Here is an 18,306-nt window from a genome sequence, read left to right as displayed (position 1 = left end):
GTAATATCTGATAACCCTGAACCTGTCCAGTCCTAGTAATATCTGATAACCCTGAACCTGTCCGGTCCTAGTGATATCTGATAACCCTGAACCTGTCCGGTCCTAGTAATATCTGATAACCCTGAACCTGTCCGGTCCTAGTAATATCTGATAACCCTGAACCTGTCCGGTCCTAGTAATATCTAATAACCCTGAACCTGTCCGGTCCTAGTAATATCTGACAACCCTGATTCTGTCCGGTCCTGGTAATATCTGATAACCCTGAACCTGTCCGGTCCTAGTAATATCTGATAACCCTAAACCTGTCCGGTCCTAGTAATATCTGACAACCCTGAATCTGTCCTAGTAATGGCGGATTATAAGGGCTTGGCTGTATGGTCACTGGGCCATGTGAACTTCATACTGTTCCTATCCTGCTATATACATTTACTAATATTGAACCTACCCCACCTCATTGGGATCTATCCGTACCCTATATGGCTTTCTGCCACTAGTTGATTTGAAAATTGTCCCTTTCGGAGTACCCAGAGTATTTCTATTGTTAGTACACACAGAATTCTATTATATACTATTATATTTCTGCCCTAATCTTTCTGTTATTCTTTTACTACATCACCAAATCTTTCTCATAGACTTATATCTTTTAGAACTTCATGAATTAGGACTCTTTTTCTTGGGGGGCTTTTTTGGGCATAATTGCATTTTAGCAGTTTTGCAAGAAAAAGCTCTGGTCATGATACTATCTGTGCGTTTTATTGTGTTTAATGCCTAAGCCAAGTATTGTCACAATGCTATGAGAAATATAACTTTTGTTATTTCTTTTGGAAATTCATTTCTTGTTTTTTTTTTGCTAAAAAAAAAAAGCAACAACAATAAAAAAAAAACTGTCAAACAAAAAGCCCTGTGTATGTATAAATAGAAGAGGCTGAGACTTACCTTGTGGTTCTCTCTTCAGACAAGGAACGGTCAAAATCTTGAATTCTCTATCGCAAATAGAAACTCTCTAACAAACACTTTGCACCACAGGTTGTGAATGCAAAACACACTGAAGAGACTGCAGCCGGCGCGCACCTCCTTGTACAGCTTACGGTGACATCATCACAAGCATGTGTGACATCACAGGGTTCTAAACCATCTTCAGGTATGTGTATATCTGTATAGTAAATGTGAGTAGCCATATTAGTCCAGTGATGCAGATTGTAATACCTTTTTTATTGGACTAACAGAATTTTGTAGAGACAAACTTTCGGGATTCCTCCCTGATAATTTATAAAGTCCTTTGATCATTAGTCCTTGTCTATTGGACTTGATAAAGGGAGGAATCCTGAAAGCTTGTCTCTACAAAATTCTGTTAGTCCAATAAAAAAGGTATTACAAGAGACTGCAACATATTTTTTGATTTGTGTGTATATATATATATATATATATATATATATATATATATACATAGTTCCAAGCGTGAGTAGGTGCCTCCAGCTAGGGTCCGTGTCCAGGATTCTGCATACGTAGTTCCAAGGAAAATGCTGTGGGCAAGCCACTTGATAATGATGGTGTGAGACCATTGAAACGTTGCTCTTTGCACATTTGGGATGAATAAATAGTTTTCATTTTTTCACCATACCTTGAGTGCCACAGCATTTTCCTTGGAACTACGTATGCAGGATCCTGGACCCGGATCCTAGCTGGAGGCACCTACTCACGCTTTAGGAGTGCTGCTTTCTTCTTTGACATTACATATATATATATATATATATATATATATATATATATATATATATATATATATTAATACACACCTACAAATACATCAAGTACATAAAAACATCTTTTAGAAAAATATTTCTCCAGGCCTGCCAAGTATATCCCCGTACTTCACAGTGTCTTCTTAGTTTATATATTTTAATCTTTTGACCTTTTAACCCCACTAGGACCAAGGGCATCCTGGGACTTAAAGGGTTATTCCAGGCCAAAACTTTTTTTTAGATATCAACTGGCTACAGAAAGTTAAACAGATTTGTAAATTACTTCTATTAACAAATCTTAATCCTTTCAAAACTTATGACCTTCTGAAGTTAAGGTTGTTTTTTTCTGTCTAAGTCCTCTCTGATGACACCTGTCTCGGGCAATGCCCAGTTTAGAAGCAAATCCCCATAGCAAACCTCTTCTAAACTGGGCGTTTCCCGAGACAGGTGTCATCAGAGAGCACTTAGACAGAAAATAACAACCTTAACTTCAGAAGCTCATAAGTACTGAAAGGGTTAAGATTTTTTAATAGAAGTAATTTACAAATCTGTTTAACTTTCTGGAGCCAGTTGATATATATAAAAAAGTTTTTGCCTGGATTACCCCTTTAAGATTGAACCGATTATTATTGATATATGTCATGAATGCATCAACGGTCAGATGGTCGGACAAACAAATGATGACCACATCGTCTACATACCTCCCATACCATGCGAGGCATGTGGAAAATGGATTGGTGTCAGAAAAAATAAACTGCTCCTCCCACCAAAAAACAAAAAGCTTAGCCCGAGCTGGTGATGACTTTGCTCCCATTGAAGCACCCGTGCGCTGCAAATAAAAATTGTTACCAAACATAAAATAATTGTGTTTTAACACAAAATCTACCACCTCAATAATGTAATGTCTCAAATCCACAGAATATTTAGAAAATCTCATCAGTATATCCGAGATAGCTGATAATGCCAGGTTTTTCGGAATACTGGAATAGAGCGATTCAATGTCGCAAGTAAGCCATGACAGAGAATCGCTCCATGTGAATTTAGTTCTTCTGACCAGGAGTTTACTGAAAATTCTGATTGTTCAGATACCACGGACACTAGCGGGGACTCAGAACCGCAATATGTGAACACTCACAAGAATCGCAATGCGAGAAGAAAGTCAAAAAACGAGGAAGGCGCGGTGGCAGAAAACATAGGAAGAAGAGCTTCGGAGCGTAACAAGGACAAGCGGAAAAAGTAATAAAAGAGGATTTTCAAGTCATCAACATTTCTGCACAAACCATTACAGATGAAGAAACCTCGGTCCTGTGGAAAGGACTGGGTTTCTCTCCTATAGATCATTTTGATGTTTATCGGACAATTTTGGATATAAATAAATTTGTGAGAACTTAAGAAACATTTTTTTGTGGAAAATGCTGATGAACCATCGGACCCACCTCAACTTTCTATAAACCCTGATTTACCACTAATGCATACGTTAACAGAACAAATTGCTTTTAGAGATCTCTGTCTCCTTGAAAATAGTGGGATATCAATTTGTGATGAAGTGAATACTGCACATACCTTCTCCACTAAAAACCAAAATTTTTACCTCATACAGACCAGACCAGCAATTTTTGATTGGTTCCAGGACCTTATCATGAAAGATTTGGTTAATCTACAATCAAAAGTAATGTCCAATACAACTCGTCCTAATTTGAATAAAAAGGAGGCTGCTGCCATAAAGAAATTAAAGAAAAACAAAAATTTGACGATCCGATCCGCCGATAAGGGCTGCTCGGTAGTATTTATGGACACGGGACTGTATATCAATTTAAATGAAAATCTACTATCTGATGATAAAACTTACCTTAAACTTTGTGGGGATCCCACTGAACCTTTTAAAAAAGAACTGTTGACTCTGTTGGAAGAGGGGAAAGCCAGATCTATTTTGACCCAAAAAGAAGTGGATTATATTTTCGTGCCTGCTCCAATTATTCCTATCTTCCACTCGCTACCCAAGCTACATAAGGACTGATTCCCGCCGCCGATGCGTCCGATCGTGGCGGGGATCGGATCCCTTAACGAGCACCTATGCGAATGGTTGGACTCAGTACTGCAACCTCTGGTTATGCAATGCCCAAGTTATATCAAGGACACTAAGCACTTGCTAAAAATCATGGATGAATTCACATGGAGCGATTCTCTGTCGTGGCTTACTTGCGACATTGAATCGCTCTATTCCAGTATTCCGCAAAACCTAGCATTATCAGCTATTTAGGATATACTGATGAGATTTTCTAAATATTCTGTGGATTTGAGACTTTACATTATTGAGGTGGTAGATTTTGTGTTAAAACACAATTATTTTATGTTTGGTAACAATTTTATTTGCAGTGCACGGGTGCTTCAATGGGAGCAAAGTCATCACCAGCTCGGGCTAACCTTTTTGTTTTTTGGTGGGAGGAGCAGTTAATTTTTTCTGACACCAATCCATTTTCCACATGCCTCGCATGGTATGGGAGGTATGTATCCGATGTGTTCATCATTTGGTCGTCTGACCATCTGACCGTTGATGCATTCATGACATATATCAATAATAATCGGTTCAATCTTACCCACACATGGTGTAAAAGTGAAACCAACTTTTTGGATGTCATATTACGTGGCAACCCTGATACAAATAAAATTGAGGTTGATCCTTACAGAAAAAAGATATCAGGCAATACCATCCGAAGGGCGAATTCATGCCATTCCAAACAAACAGTAAGAGCCATACCAGTAGGTGAACTTATACGAATTAAGCGGAACAGTTCTTCCGCCGAGGTGTACCGCAGGGAAGCTGATGCAGCATGCACACGCCTGGCGGCTCGAGGTTACCCTGGACGGCTCTTGAAAAAAGCTCGGTCGAGAGTGGATCCTAAGGATCGAAAATCCCTTTTTACAAGTAAGCAACCAACTGAATCACAAGATTGTCCTACATTTGTCACCACGTACAGTCCAGAATTTAATGACATCAAACGCATTGTAATTAAACACTTACCTTTGCTATCAACAGATCCCATGGTAGGGGAGATTATAAAGTCAGGTGTGAGATTTGCAGCGAGGCGGGCACCTACTCTATCCAATCTCCTTGTCCCCAGTATGGTGGACACGGCTAGTGTTACCACCCAGTGGATTAGCACCAAGGGCTTCCACAAGTGCGGTAAATCGCGGTGTGTGGTATGTCCCTTTGCCGAAAAATGCCAGAAAATAGAAGGTGCGGTGGATGGCAAATGCCATGTCATTCACAACTTTATAAACTGTGATAGCACTTTTTGTTTTATATAAAATCATGTGCACACAATGTCACTTAACATATGTGGGTTCCACCAAAAGGTCCCTGAAAAAACGCATGCAAGAGCACATTAGACATGCTGCTGGCCCTTTAAGCTCGAACATTTCTAACATATCTAAACATTTTCTAATATCTCATAATTCAGACACCACTTCCCTCAAGTTCTCAGGCATTGAGAAGGTGAAGCTAAATAAAAGGGGAGGTGACCATATTCGATCCCTCCACAATAGGGAAATCATGTGGATTTATCTTTTGAATTGCATTCAACCCCATGGTCTAAATAGCAAAATAGATTTAATATTACATTACTGATATGTCTCCGAATAATTTATCTGTGTTTGGTCCCATGTTTTTGTTTTGGTTTTAATCACGCGCACATGTGATGTGGACCTGTCCCTCCCCTTTCTGTGGGAATGGGGAAAATGCCCTGGAGTATATAAGGGGGCCTCATTTGAGGATCTACAGGCTATGAGTAAGGATCGATAGATCAGAAACGCGTCAGCCATGCTTGGGACCCCCCTCTGTTTGTGCAATATTTCATATTTTTGATATGTTCACGGTTTGTCTGCCACCGTGAAGGCTTTTAAGGAAGAACCCTGAATAAAGACGGACGTTTTACTTCTACTTGCTGGCTTTTTTAGTATTTTATTTTAGTTTTATCCACTGTGCCAGGGATGAAAATTATTCCAAAAGAAACTAACTCAACTGTCTATGCTCCCCCGTTGCTCCAATATTGGTGTCCCGTTCTCTGTTCGCCGCCTTCTGCTTTTCCTGCAGGTCAGTGAATCACGGTGCGCTCAGTGTCATCATTGTTTCAGCACCAGTTTTACAAATCAGTGTGCCTCCAGTGTTACACCAGTGTTTACAAATAAGTGTGCCTCCAGCTGTTGCAAAACTATAACTTCCAGCATGCCTTGACAGCTAGAAACTGTCCGGGAATGCTGGGAGTTGTAGTTTTGGACCACTTGGAGAGACACTGTTTTGAAAACACTGCCTTAATCAGTATTTTCCACCCTGGGGACTTCCAGCTGTTGCAAAACTACATCTCCCAGCATTCCCCTGACAGTCTTTAGCTGTCCAGGCATGCTGGGAGTTATAGTTCTGCAACAGCTGGAGACACTCAGGTTTGGTAGGTAGGTCCTTAGTCCATTGTTTTCCAACCTGGGTGCCTCCAGCTGTTGAAAAACTCTAACTCCCAGCTTAAGACTGTCCGGGCATGCTGGGAGTTGTAGTTTTGCAACAGCTGGAGGCCCCCAGGTTGGGAAACACTAACTACGGCAGTGTTTTCGAAACATTGTCTCTCCATCTGTTGCAAAACTACAACTCCCAGCATGCTCGGACAGTCTTAAGCTGGAAGTTAGAGTTTTGCAGCAGAAGGTGGCATTTTGGTGGGTAGTTGGGCCCTTAGTCCAGTGTTTCCCAACCTGAGTGCCTCCAGCTGTTGCAAAACTACAACTCCCAGCATGCCCAAACAGCCAAAGCCTGTTTGGAAAACACTGGACTAAGGGCCTACCTACCAAATGTAACGTGGCCACCCACCTGCCAACCAAACATATACCTGCCTACCTACCAACCAAACATATTACCTACCTAGCAAATGCTTTTCCTGCCTACCTAACAAACGTATACCGTATATACTCGAGTATAAGCCGAGTTTTTCAGCACAATTTTTCGTGCTGAAAACACCCCCTTCGGCTTATACTCGAGTGAACTCTCCGCCCTCAGTGGCCTTCAACCTGCGGACCTCCAGAGGTTTCAAAACTACAACTCCCAGCAAGCCCGGGCAGCTATCGGCTCATTGAGAAGGTGAAGCTAAATAAAAGGGGAGGTGACCATATTCGATCCCTCCACAATAGGGAAATCATGTGGATTTATCTTTTGAATTGCATTCAACACCATGGTCTAAATAGCAAAACAGATTTAATATTACATTACTGATATGTCTCCGAATAATTTATCTGTGTTTGGTCCCATGTTTTTGTTTTGGTTTTAATCACGCGCACATGTGATGTGGACCTGTCCCTCCCCTTCCTGTGGGAATGGGGAAAATGCCCTGGAGTATATAAGGGGGCCTCATTTGAGGATCTACAGGCTATGAGTAAGGATCGATAGATCAGAAACGCGTCAGCCATGCTTGGGACCCCCCTCTGTTTGTGCAATATTTCATATTTTTGATATGTTCACGGTTTGTCTGCCACCATGAAGGCTTTTAAGGAAGAACCCTGAATAAAGACGGATGTTTTACTTCTACTTGCTGGCTTTTTTAGTATTTTATTTTAGTTTTATCCACTGTGCCAGGGATGAAAATTATTCCAAAAGAAACTAACTCAACTGTCTATGCTCCCCCATTGCTCCAATATTGGCGTCCCGTTCTCTGTTCGCCGCCTTCTGCTTTTCCTGCAGGTCAGTGAATCACGGTGCGCTCAGTGTCATCATTGTTTCAGCACCAGTTTTACAAATCAGTGTGCCTCCAGTGTTACACCAGTGTTTACAAATAAGTGTGCCTCCAGCTGTTGCAAAACTATAACTTCCAGCATGCCTTGACAGCTAGAGACTGTCCAGGAATGCTGGGAGTTGTAGTTTTGGACCACTTGGAGAGACACTGTTTTGAAAACACTGCCTTAATCAGTATTTTCCAACCTGGGGACTTCCAGCTGTTGCAAAACTACATCTCCCAGCATTCCCCTGACAGTCTTTAGCTGTCCAGGCATGCTGGGAGTTATAGTTCTGCAACAGCTGGAGACACTCAGGTTTGGTAGGTAGGTCCTTAGTCCATTGTTTTCCAACCTGGGTGCCTCCAGCTGTTGAAAAACTCTAACTCCCAGGTTGGGAAACACTAACTACGGCAGTGTTTTCGAAACATTGTCTCTCCATCTGTTGCAAAACTACAACTCCCAGCATGCTCGGACAGTCTAAAGCTGGAAGTTAGAGTTTTGCAGCAGAAGGTGGCATTTTGGTGGGTAGTTGGGCCCTTAGTCCAGTGTTTCCCAACCTGAGTGCCTCCAGCTGTTGCAAAACTACAACTCCCAGCATGCCCAAACAGCCAAAGCCTGTTTGGAAAACACTGGACTAAGGGCCTACCTACCAAATGTAACGTGGCCACCCACCTGCCAACCAAACATATACCTGCCTACCTACCAACCAAACATATTACCTACCTAGCAAATGCTTTTCCTGCCTACCTAACAAACGTATACCGTATATACTCGAGTATAAGCCGAGTTTTTCAGCACAATTTTTTGTGCTGAAAACACCCCCTTCGGCTTATACTCGAGTGAACTCTCCGCCCTCAGTGGTCTTCAACCTGCGGACCTCCAGAGGTTTCAAAACTACAACTCCCAGCAAGCCCGGGCAGCCATCGGCTGTCCGGGCTTGCTGGGAGTTGTAGTTTTGAAACCTCTGGAGGTCCGCAGGTTGAAGACCACTGCGGCCTTCGACATCATCCAGCCCCTCTCACCCCCTTTAGTTCTGTACTCATCTCCGCTCGGCGCTGGTCCGGTGCTGCAGGACTGTCCGGTGGGGAGGTCGTCCGGTAGGATAGTGGTTCCGGGCTGCCATCTTCATCGGGGGGGGGGCCTCTTCTCCGCGCTTCGGGCCCGGAATAGTCACGTTGCCTTGACGACGACGCAGAGGTACGTTCATTACCAACGTCCCTCTGCGTCATCGTCAAGGCAACGCCTCTATTCCGGCCCCGAAACGCGGAAAAGAGGCCCCCCCCCCCCGATGAAGATGGCAGCCCGGAACCACTATCCCACCGGACGACCTCCCCACCGGACAGTCCTGCAGCACCGGACCAGCGCCGAGCGGAGGTGAGTACAGAACTAAAGGGGGTGAGGATGATGTCGAAGGCCGCAGTGGTCTTCAACCTGCGGACCTCCAGAGGTTTCAAAACTACAACTCCCAGCAAGCCCGGACACCCGATGGCTGCCCGGGCTTGCTGGGAATTGTAGTTTTGAAACATCTGGAGGTCCGCAGGTTGAAGACCACTGTATCAGACATTGACAAGCGGTGATGATGATGACATGTGGTGATGATGACAAGGGGATGATGAAGGGGGGGGTGTGGGATTATGACAAGGGGATGATGAAGGGGGGGTGTGGGATGATGACAGGGGGATGATGACGGGGGTGTGTGGGATGATGACAAGAGGATGATGACAAGAGGATGATGACAAGGGGATGATGAAGGGGGGTGGGGATGATGAGAAGGGGATGATGATAAGGGGACGATGAAGGGGGGGTGTGGGATGATGACAAGGGGATGATAAAGGGGGGTGGGGATGATGACAAGGGGATGATGAAGGGGGGTGTGGGATGATGACAATGGGATGATGACAAGGGGATGATGAAGGGGGGGGTGGGATGATGAAGGGGGGATGATGACAGGCGGTGATAATGAAGGGGGGATGATGAAGGAGGGATGATGACAGGGTGATGATGACAGGGTGATGATGATGAGGGTGTTGATGACGGGGTCTGGATGATGACAGGGGGGGATGATGTATTTCCCACCCTAGGCTTATACTCGAGTCAATAACTTTTCCTGGGATTTTGGGGTGAAATTAGGGGCCTCGGCTTATATTCGGGTCGGCTTATACTCGAGTATATACGGTAACCTACCTACTTAACGGCAAACCTTTTACTTGCCTTCCTACCAACTGAACTTACTACCTGCCTAAATAAATTGCAAACTTACTACTTGCCTATCTACTTAGAGAATGTTCTACTTACCTAATTTACTACTTGCAAACGTACTACCTGCTTACCTAGCAAACATATTACCTGGGTGGGGGGGGGGGGGGCAGGCATATTCTTTGCACAGGGGCCCTCTATTGTCTGTGTCCGCCCCTGGAATTAGCAATAGTTGGAAAAACACAGACAGAGTCAGTGGTCCAGCAACTGATTTCTCCTCCAGCATAGAAAAAAATCCCTGGGGTAGGTCAGTGTCCGCTTTATTTATGTACACAAAAAAGAGGGAGGGGTTACAGTAGCCACTCCTTTTAAAAAATCTTAATCCTTTCAGTACTTATGAGCTTCTGAAGTTAAGGTTGTTCTTTTCTGTCTAAGTGCTCTCTGATGACACGTGTCTCGAGAACTGCCCGGTTTAGAAGAGGTTTGCTATGGGGATTTTCTTCTAAACTGGGCGGTTCCCGAGACACGTGTCATCAGAGAGCACTTAGACAGAATAGAACATTCTTAACTTCAGAAGCTCATAAGTACTGAAAGGATTAAGATTTTTTAATAGAAGTAATTTACAAATCTTGTAAACAGATATGTGTAGCTCAACCACAATAAAATGAGCGAGGTTAACTAAAAGCTCTCCCCCACAGACAGATGTAGATGTACCAGATGTATCTGGTACGGGCAATGACATTTTTTTCCTATTTTTCATTGCCCGTACCAGATACACTATCACTCTGATAAGTGTAGCACTATATGCAACAGTTACATTTAGTGTATCACTATATGGCTGGCAGCCATATTAGATACATTGAAATTGGGAGTATCATCCTTACCATTCATGTTCGCTCTGTAGTGTAATACTCAATTGCTTCTTTATATTATATTGTATCTTTTAACCATTTGTGCGCTACCGTAGGGCCCTGCGGGAACGCATTATTTAATATTTTATAATAAACAACCTATTTTTTATTATTCTATCCTTCTTTTTCTCTATTACTGTCACCAGACATCCACCATTTAATCTTTTTGATATTGAGCTGAGGACTAATACCCTATTTTTAACTTTCTGGAGCCAGTTGATATGAAAAAAAAGTTTTTTTCCTGGATAACCCCTTTAAGTTCTGTAACCTGAGGAAGGAGCCGTATATTCTTGATTGGAGAATAAATCTTCCTTCCATCACCTTGTTTGAGAAGTGACGGGATCTTTGCGCGATTGGAGTTTTTTCCTTTGAATATTCCTGTAATAAGATTACATATAGGGCAGCCTCCTTATGTCTCAAAAAGGGGCAAATTTATAGAGTGCAAAGGTTTTAACCAGGCCCGGGTACCTGAAGTATCTTTACATATCTCTTGGCAAACAACAATGGCTCCCACTCATCCTGAACAGAACATTTATTCCATGTGTAAAGGAATAAATAAACATTTCAAGTTTTCTCATCTTAGTACATGTTTCTATGCAGTAATTCCCCAGTAAACTGGAATTCTTTGTGCATATTTATATTATTGTATGTAGTCTAGTTGTACTAAACACCAGTTTTGCTGGCCCTGTGTTTCTTGTTATTTAAAAAAAAAATTTGAAAAATTAGATTACACATAAAGGTTCCCTTGTTTTAAGGAGACAGATAAGTGTCCGTTGAGAAAAAAAGAAGTGTGTATCCTACCACTGCCTGTGGGCTCTCCATTATACAATTATCCTAATGCCATTGCACTGGGTTCAGGGAGGTTAGAAATGATCAGTGCCTGGATTATTGTTGGATCATTTCTAAGGCTCACAGAGGGCTCACCCATACCCTTTTTATTTATTTACTTATATTTTTTTTTTAATGGACTGAGCCTAACAACAGTCAGTGAACTACAACAGGCAGTGAATTGCAATTAACTGGAAGTGGAGTGGCTGAACATAAAACTTTTTGGAAGTAAGAAAGCAACATTTTAAGGACAATCAATTAGATTTTTGCTTGTAAGCACGCAGATGCAATCAGATGAGCACAAGTGGTTAAACCGAGGCCCTAGCAGTAGCATGTCCTACACTTACAAGATGGATCGAACAGGAAATGTGCTAAAACCTTTGCACTAGTTTAACAAACCTTTACCTGATTGAGGGACATTGGTAGAGAAGATCTGTGCATTTTAACTGTTAATATTTTACATTTATGTAAACAATCATTATGGGTAGAAATAATCAACTGCAGATACATACAGAGTGTGATATAGATTATCTGATGTACTTGCAGTCATTTTACTGTCAGGATTTTGTTTCTATGCAATACAGCATAATGCTAGGTCCACACTGCATTTACTCAGTGGACCCATTCAGTTCAAAAGGGGTATTCCAGAAAAAAATGTTTTCTATCAACTGGTTCCAGAAAGTTAAACTGATTTGTAAATTACTTCTACTAAAAAAAATATAAATCCTTCCATTAGTTATCAGCTGCTGAAGTTGAGTTATTTTCTGTCTGGCAACAGTGCTCTCTGCTGACACCTTTGTCTGTCTCAGGAACTGTCCAGAGTAGAAGCGAATACCCATAGCAAACCTCTAATGCTCCGGACAGTTCCTGAGACAATTAGAGGTGTCAGCAGAGAGCACTGTTGTCAGACTGAAAAGAACAACTCAACTTCAGCAGCTGATAACTACTGGAAAGATTAAAGGGGTTCTCCGGTGCTTACACATCTTATCGTTTATCCAAAGGATAGGGGATAAGATGCCTGATCGCGGGAGTCCCGCAGCTGGGGACGCCTGTGATCATGCACACGGCACCCCGTTTGTAATCAGTCCCGGGAGCGTGTTCGCTCCGGGTCTGATTACGGGCGACTACAGGGCCAGCGGCGTGTGGCGTCACGCCTCCGCCCCCCTGTGATGTCACGCTCCGCCCCTCAATGCAAGCCTACGGGAGGGGGCGTGACAGCCATCACGCCCCCTCCCGTAGGCTTGCTTTGGGGGGCGGAGCGTGACGTCACACGGGGGCGGAGGTGTGACGTCACACGCCGCTGGCCCTGTAGTCGTCCATAATCAGACCCGGTGTGAACACGCTCCGAGGACTGATTACAAACGGGGTGCCGTGTGAATGATGGACTCCCGCATTCAGGCATCTTATCCCCTATCCTTTGGATAGGGGATAAGATGTGTAAGCACCGGAGAACCCCTTTAAGATTTTTTATAGAAGTAATTTACAAATCAGTTTAACTTTCTGGAGCCAGTTGATATAAAAAAAAAAGTTTTTTCCTGGATTACCCCTTTAACCCCTTAACGATGCAGGACGTAAATGTATGTCTTTTGAGGTGGTACTTAACGTAGCAGGACGTCCCTTTATGTCCTAAGTATAACCGCGAGCATCGAAGCGATGCCCGGATCATGCGCGGCAGGTCCCGGCTGCTGATCGCAGCCAGGGACCCGCCCATAATGGCAGACATCCACGATCCCGCGGATGTCCGCCATTAACCCCTCAGATGCCGTGATCAATACAGATCACGGCATCTGCAGCATCGCGGTCATTAAAATGGATGATCGGATCACCCGCAGCGCTGCCGCGACGAACCGGTCATCCAGCACGGCAGACGGAGGTCCCCTCACCTGGCTCCGCTGCCTTCCTGTCGTCTTCTGCTCTGATCTGCCTTCCCGCAGACCAGAGCAGAAGATGACCGAAAGCACTGAACAGTATTAGCAATCGAATGATTGCTATACATAGTCTCCTATTGGAATAAACCCAAAGAAAAAAGGAGCTACTCAGAAATTAGGTGTCAAAATATAAAATATAAACTTTATTTCATAATATTAAAAACATTGTTAAAAAAGGAGGAATACGGCACAGACAGACAGCATACCTGGGACAAAATCAATAAATGTGCAAATACTGATAGAATCTCATTAGATATGTATATACAATTACTGAGGCAAAAATGAAAGTGCATTGAATGGGTACAAACTAAATTCAAACTAAAATGCAAGTGCAAACAAGATGAGGCCTAAGCATTGATCATATGACAACAGATGAATAACATGTACATACCACAGTAATGTGAAAGAAGTACTGCAAGTCCCAGGATGCCGCCACCCCTACACGTGTTTCGGTCTGCTGACCTTCGTCCGGGGGACTATTAAAGTGTAAAAATTAAAGTAAAAAAAATTTGAAAAACCCCCTCCCCCAATAAAAACGTAAATTGTCCCATTTTCCCTATTTCACCCTCAAAAAGTGTTAAAAATATATTTTACATACATATTTGGTATCGCCGCGTGCATAAATATCTGAACTATTAAAATAAAATGTTAATGATACTGTGTGGTGAACGGCGTGAACGTAAAAACAAAGTCCAAAATAGCTGCTTTTTTATAACATTTTATTCCCCAATTTTTTTTTAATAAAAAATGGGTTTAAAAAAGTTTTATATACCGTATATACTCGAGTATAAGCCGAGTTTTTCAGCACGATTTTTCGTGCTGAAAACACCCCCCTCGACTTATACTCGAGTGAACTCTCCGCCCTCAGTGATCATCAACCTGCAGACCTCCAGATGTTTCAAAACTACAACTCCCAGCAAGTACGGGCAGCCATCGGCTTTCCGGGCTTGCTGGGAGTTGTAGTTTTGAAACCTCTGGACGTCCGCAGGTTGAAGACCACTGCGGCCTTCGACATCATCCAGACCCCCCACCCCCTTTAGTTCTGTACTCACCTACGCTCGGCTGGACGTTAGGGTGCGTTGGTCCGGTGTGCAGGACTGTCCGGTGGGGAGGTCGTCCGGTGGGATAGTTGATCCGGGCTGTCCATCTTCACCGGGGGGCCTCTTCTCCGTGCTTTGGGCTCGGAATAGAGGCGTTGCCTTGACGACGACGCAGAGGGACGTTACTAATGAACGTCCCTGTGCGTCGTCGTCACGGCAACATGACTATTCTGGGGCCAAAGCGCGGAGAAGAGTTGTAGTTTTGAAACATCTAGAGGTCCGCAGGTTGAAGACCACTGTATCAGACATTGACAAGTGGTGATGATGAAGGGGGGGGGGGGGGGCTGATGACATGTGGTGATGATGACAAGGGGATGATGAAGGGGGGTGTGGGATGATGACAAGGGGATGATGAAGGGGGGGTGTGGGATGATGACAAGGGGATGATGAAGGGGGGGTGTGGGATGATGACAGGGGGATGATGAAGGGGGGTGTGGGATGATGACAAGGGGATGATGAAGGGGGGGTGTGGGATGATGACAAGGGGATGATGACAGGCGGTGATGATGAAGGGGGGATGATGACAGGGTGATGATGATGAGGGTGTTAATGACGGGGGTCTGGATGATGAAGGGGATGATGTATTTCCCACCCTAGGCTTATACTCGAGTCAATAACTTTTCCTGGGATTTTGGGGTGAAATTAGGGGCCTCGGCTTATATTCGGGTCAGCTTATACTCGAGTATATACGGTAAGCAAATATGGTATCAGATCACAGCGCAAAAAATGAGCCCTCATACCGCCGCTTATACGGAAAAATGAAAAAGTTATAGGTCTTCAAAATAGGGGGATTTTAAACGTACTAATTTGGTTAAAAAGTTTGCGATTTTTTTTAAGCGTAACAGTAATAGAAAAGTATGTTATCATGGGTATCATTTTAATCGTATTGACCCAAAGAATAAAGAACACATGTCATTTTTCCCATAAATTGTATGGTGTGAAAACAAAACCTTCCAAAATTAGAAAAATTGCAGTTTTCTTTTTAATTTCCCCACACAAATAGTATTTTTTGGTTGCGCCATATATTTTATGGTAAAGTGAGTGATGGCATTACAATGGACAACTGGTCGCGCAAAAAACAAGTCTGTTATTTAACAGATACTAGTCTGTTAAATATAAAAGAGCTATGATTTTTTGAAGGCAAGGAGAAAAAAACGAAAACGTAAAAATAAAATTGTCTGCGTCCTTAAGGGGTTAATAACCCTGCCCAACTGGTGACTATATTTGGGTAATTTCCCTCACATATATATTTGTTTTTATATCATTAAATGCGCAACTGAATTTACTTTTGAATCCTACTAAATAAATAGATTTCCAATTGTCACTAGTTGACGATGTTTTTCCCATTAAACAAAGTGTACCTGTTGTTAACAAAAACTATTTACATAATGTAGATATTATGATTTTATGAATATTTGTAATATACATTGGTAATAAAATGTGTATATTTTTGAGTGAAAAAATGCTGTCCCTGCAGCCTTTGCATGTGTGTCTCTATGAGTAGTCCAAATACAGGAAGTGAGGACAGGACAAGCAGGGCTCTGTGCAGTGAGATGGGAGTGTGCCACAGAGCCCTACTTGTCCTCAGTGCACAGAGCCCTGCTTGTCCATAGTGAACAGAGCCCTGCTTGTCCTCAGTGTACAGAGCCCTGCTTGTCCTCACTGCACAGAGCTCTGCTTGTCCTCATTGTACAGAGCCCTGCATGTCCTCAGTGTACAGAGCCCTACTTGTCCTCAGTGTACAGAACCCTGCTTGTCCTCAGTGTGCAGAGCCCTGCTTGTCATCAGTGTACAGAGCCCTGCTTGTTCTCAATGTACAGAGCCTTGCTTGTCCTCACTGCACAGAGCTCTGCTTGTCCTCAGTGCACAGAGCCCTGCTTGTCCTCAGTGTACAGAGCTCTGCTTGTCCTCAGTGTACAGAGCCCTGCTTCTCCTCAGTGTACAGAGCCCTGCTTGTCCTCAGTGCACAGAGCCCTGCTTGTCCTTAGTGAATAGAGCCCTGCTTGTCCACAGTGTACAGAGCCCTTCTTGTCCTCACTGCAAAGAGCTCTGCTTGTCCTCATTGTACAGAGCCCTGCTTGTCCTCAGTGTACAGAGCCCAGCTTGTCCTCAGTGTACAGAGCCCTGCTTGTCCTCAGTGTACAGAGCCCTGCTTGTCCTCAGTGCACAGAGCCCTGCTTGTCCTCAGTGTACAGAGCCCTGCTTGTCCTCAGTGTATAGAGCCTTGCGTGTCCTCACTGCACAGAGCTCTTCTTGTCCTCAGTGTACAGAGCCCTGCTTGTCCTCACCTCACAGAGCCCTGCTTGTCCTCAGTGCACAGAGCCCTGCTTGTCCTCAGTGTACAGAGCCCAGCTTGTCCTCAGTGTACAGAGCCCTGCTTCTCCTCAGTGTACAGAGTCCTGCTTATCCTCAGTGTACAGAGCCCTGCTTGTCCTCAATGTACAGAGTCCTGCTTGTCCTCCCACACTTCCTGTATTTGGACTCCTCACAGAGACACACAGGCAATAGCTGCAGGGACAAAAATATACACATTTTAACCAATGTATATTACAAATATACATATAATGGTATTATCTACATTATATAAAACGTTTTTGTTAACGACAGGTACACTTTAAGTAACTTTGTGCTGTATATCTACAACTTACAGAGTAAACATAGTGTGAACTAAGCCTAATATTTCTAGCTCTTTTATGTTCATAAACTGTGTAAATTATTATACTAAATAAAATGGTAGCACCAACATAGAATAATCACAGTTGTATCACACTGCTATAAGAAATAGTTTGCACTGTAGACACATATGTGATATTGTACCTAAATATAACCCTTTCATTTAAAGCTTTGATACACTTCACCTCCATTCTTATTGCCCATAAAAAAGTAACTGTTCATGGTTAGTGCAAACTTTATAAAGCATCTGTTATTTCTATTGCTTAAGTCTCTGCATGACATGACAATTCATTTATTTTCTGTGCAGATAATGTTGTGTTAAAAAATATATATTATTATTCTGTTCAAGGAATCTGGTAGCAAACATGTCTGAAAATATACCTCATTCTGTCAGCTCCAAGTCAGAAAGAAACAAAACCGCTCTGAACAGCACCCCTAGCAGAATGAAATGATAGCCTTCCCAGGCAGAAAATAACCCCAGTGACGGGATGCCAGAATTGTATATTACCAGCTAGTTCTTCTGTATCTGCTCCTGATAACTAAAATTACTGGTTTCCCCTCTTGAATGCACCGCTGGGGATTGAAGAATAGAGGGACTAGCTGGCAGGTTATGTGCGCAATGGTACAAATCAATGGTTTTCATCACTTCAAGTAGCCCAGGGGAATGCAGTAGAGCACTGGGTTATAACTTAGTGTGTGCAGCTGACATCTAGCTTCCCATATAATAAAGTGGCTCTACCATCCTCAGCATGAAACAAGCTTTTAGAAAGACACCATTTTACATGCCTTTGTTAAGAAGCACTTCCTCAAATATAAAGATTCATACAGATGTAATAAAATAGTGCTGTTATATTATAAATTGCTAACAGAACACAAGTGGAAATAAGAAAGTATCTTTAACTGCAGTTATATTTGAATTGTATTTTAATAAAAATGTATGCATCAATAACATGCAACATGCATACATTGAGGAAGGACATTACCACCCAAAATAGTGCAACTTATGCAGAGTATGTACACTGTTTTCTTCAAATGGTCCAAACAAAGAGATTAAAAGTCATCTATGGGAAAGCTACTAGATAGTTTTGTAATGTCTGTTTTTATATTCTTCTGTTTTAGGTGTCTATTCAGACATTAGGCACTGTTCAGATTTTTGTGTGTATTATCAGTTTCTGTG

This window comes from Hyla sarda, chromosome 7, assembly GCF_029499605.1.
Source record: "Hyla sarda isolate aHylSar1 chromosome 7, aHylSar1.hap1, whole genome shotgun sequence".
NCBI lineage: Eukaryota > Metazoa > Chordata > Amphibia > Anura > Hylidae > Hyla > Hyla sarda.
This window is presented reverse-complemented; position numbering follows the sequence as displayed.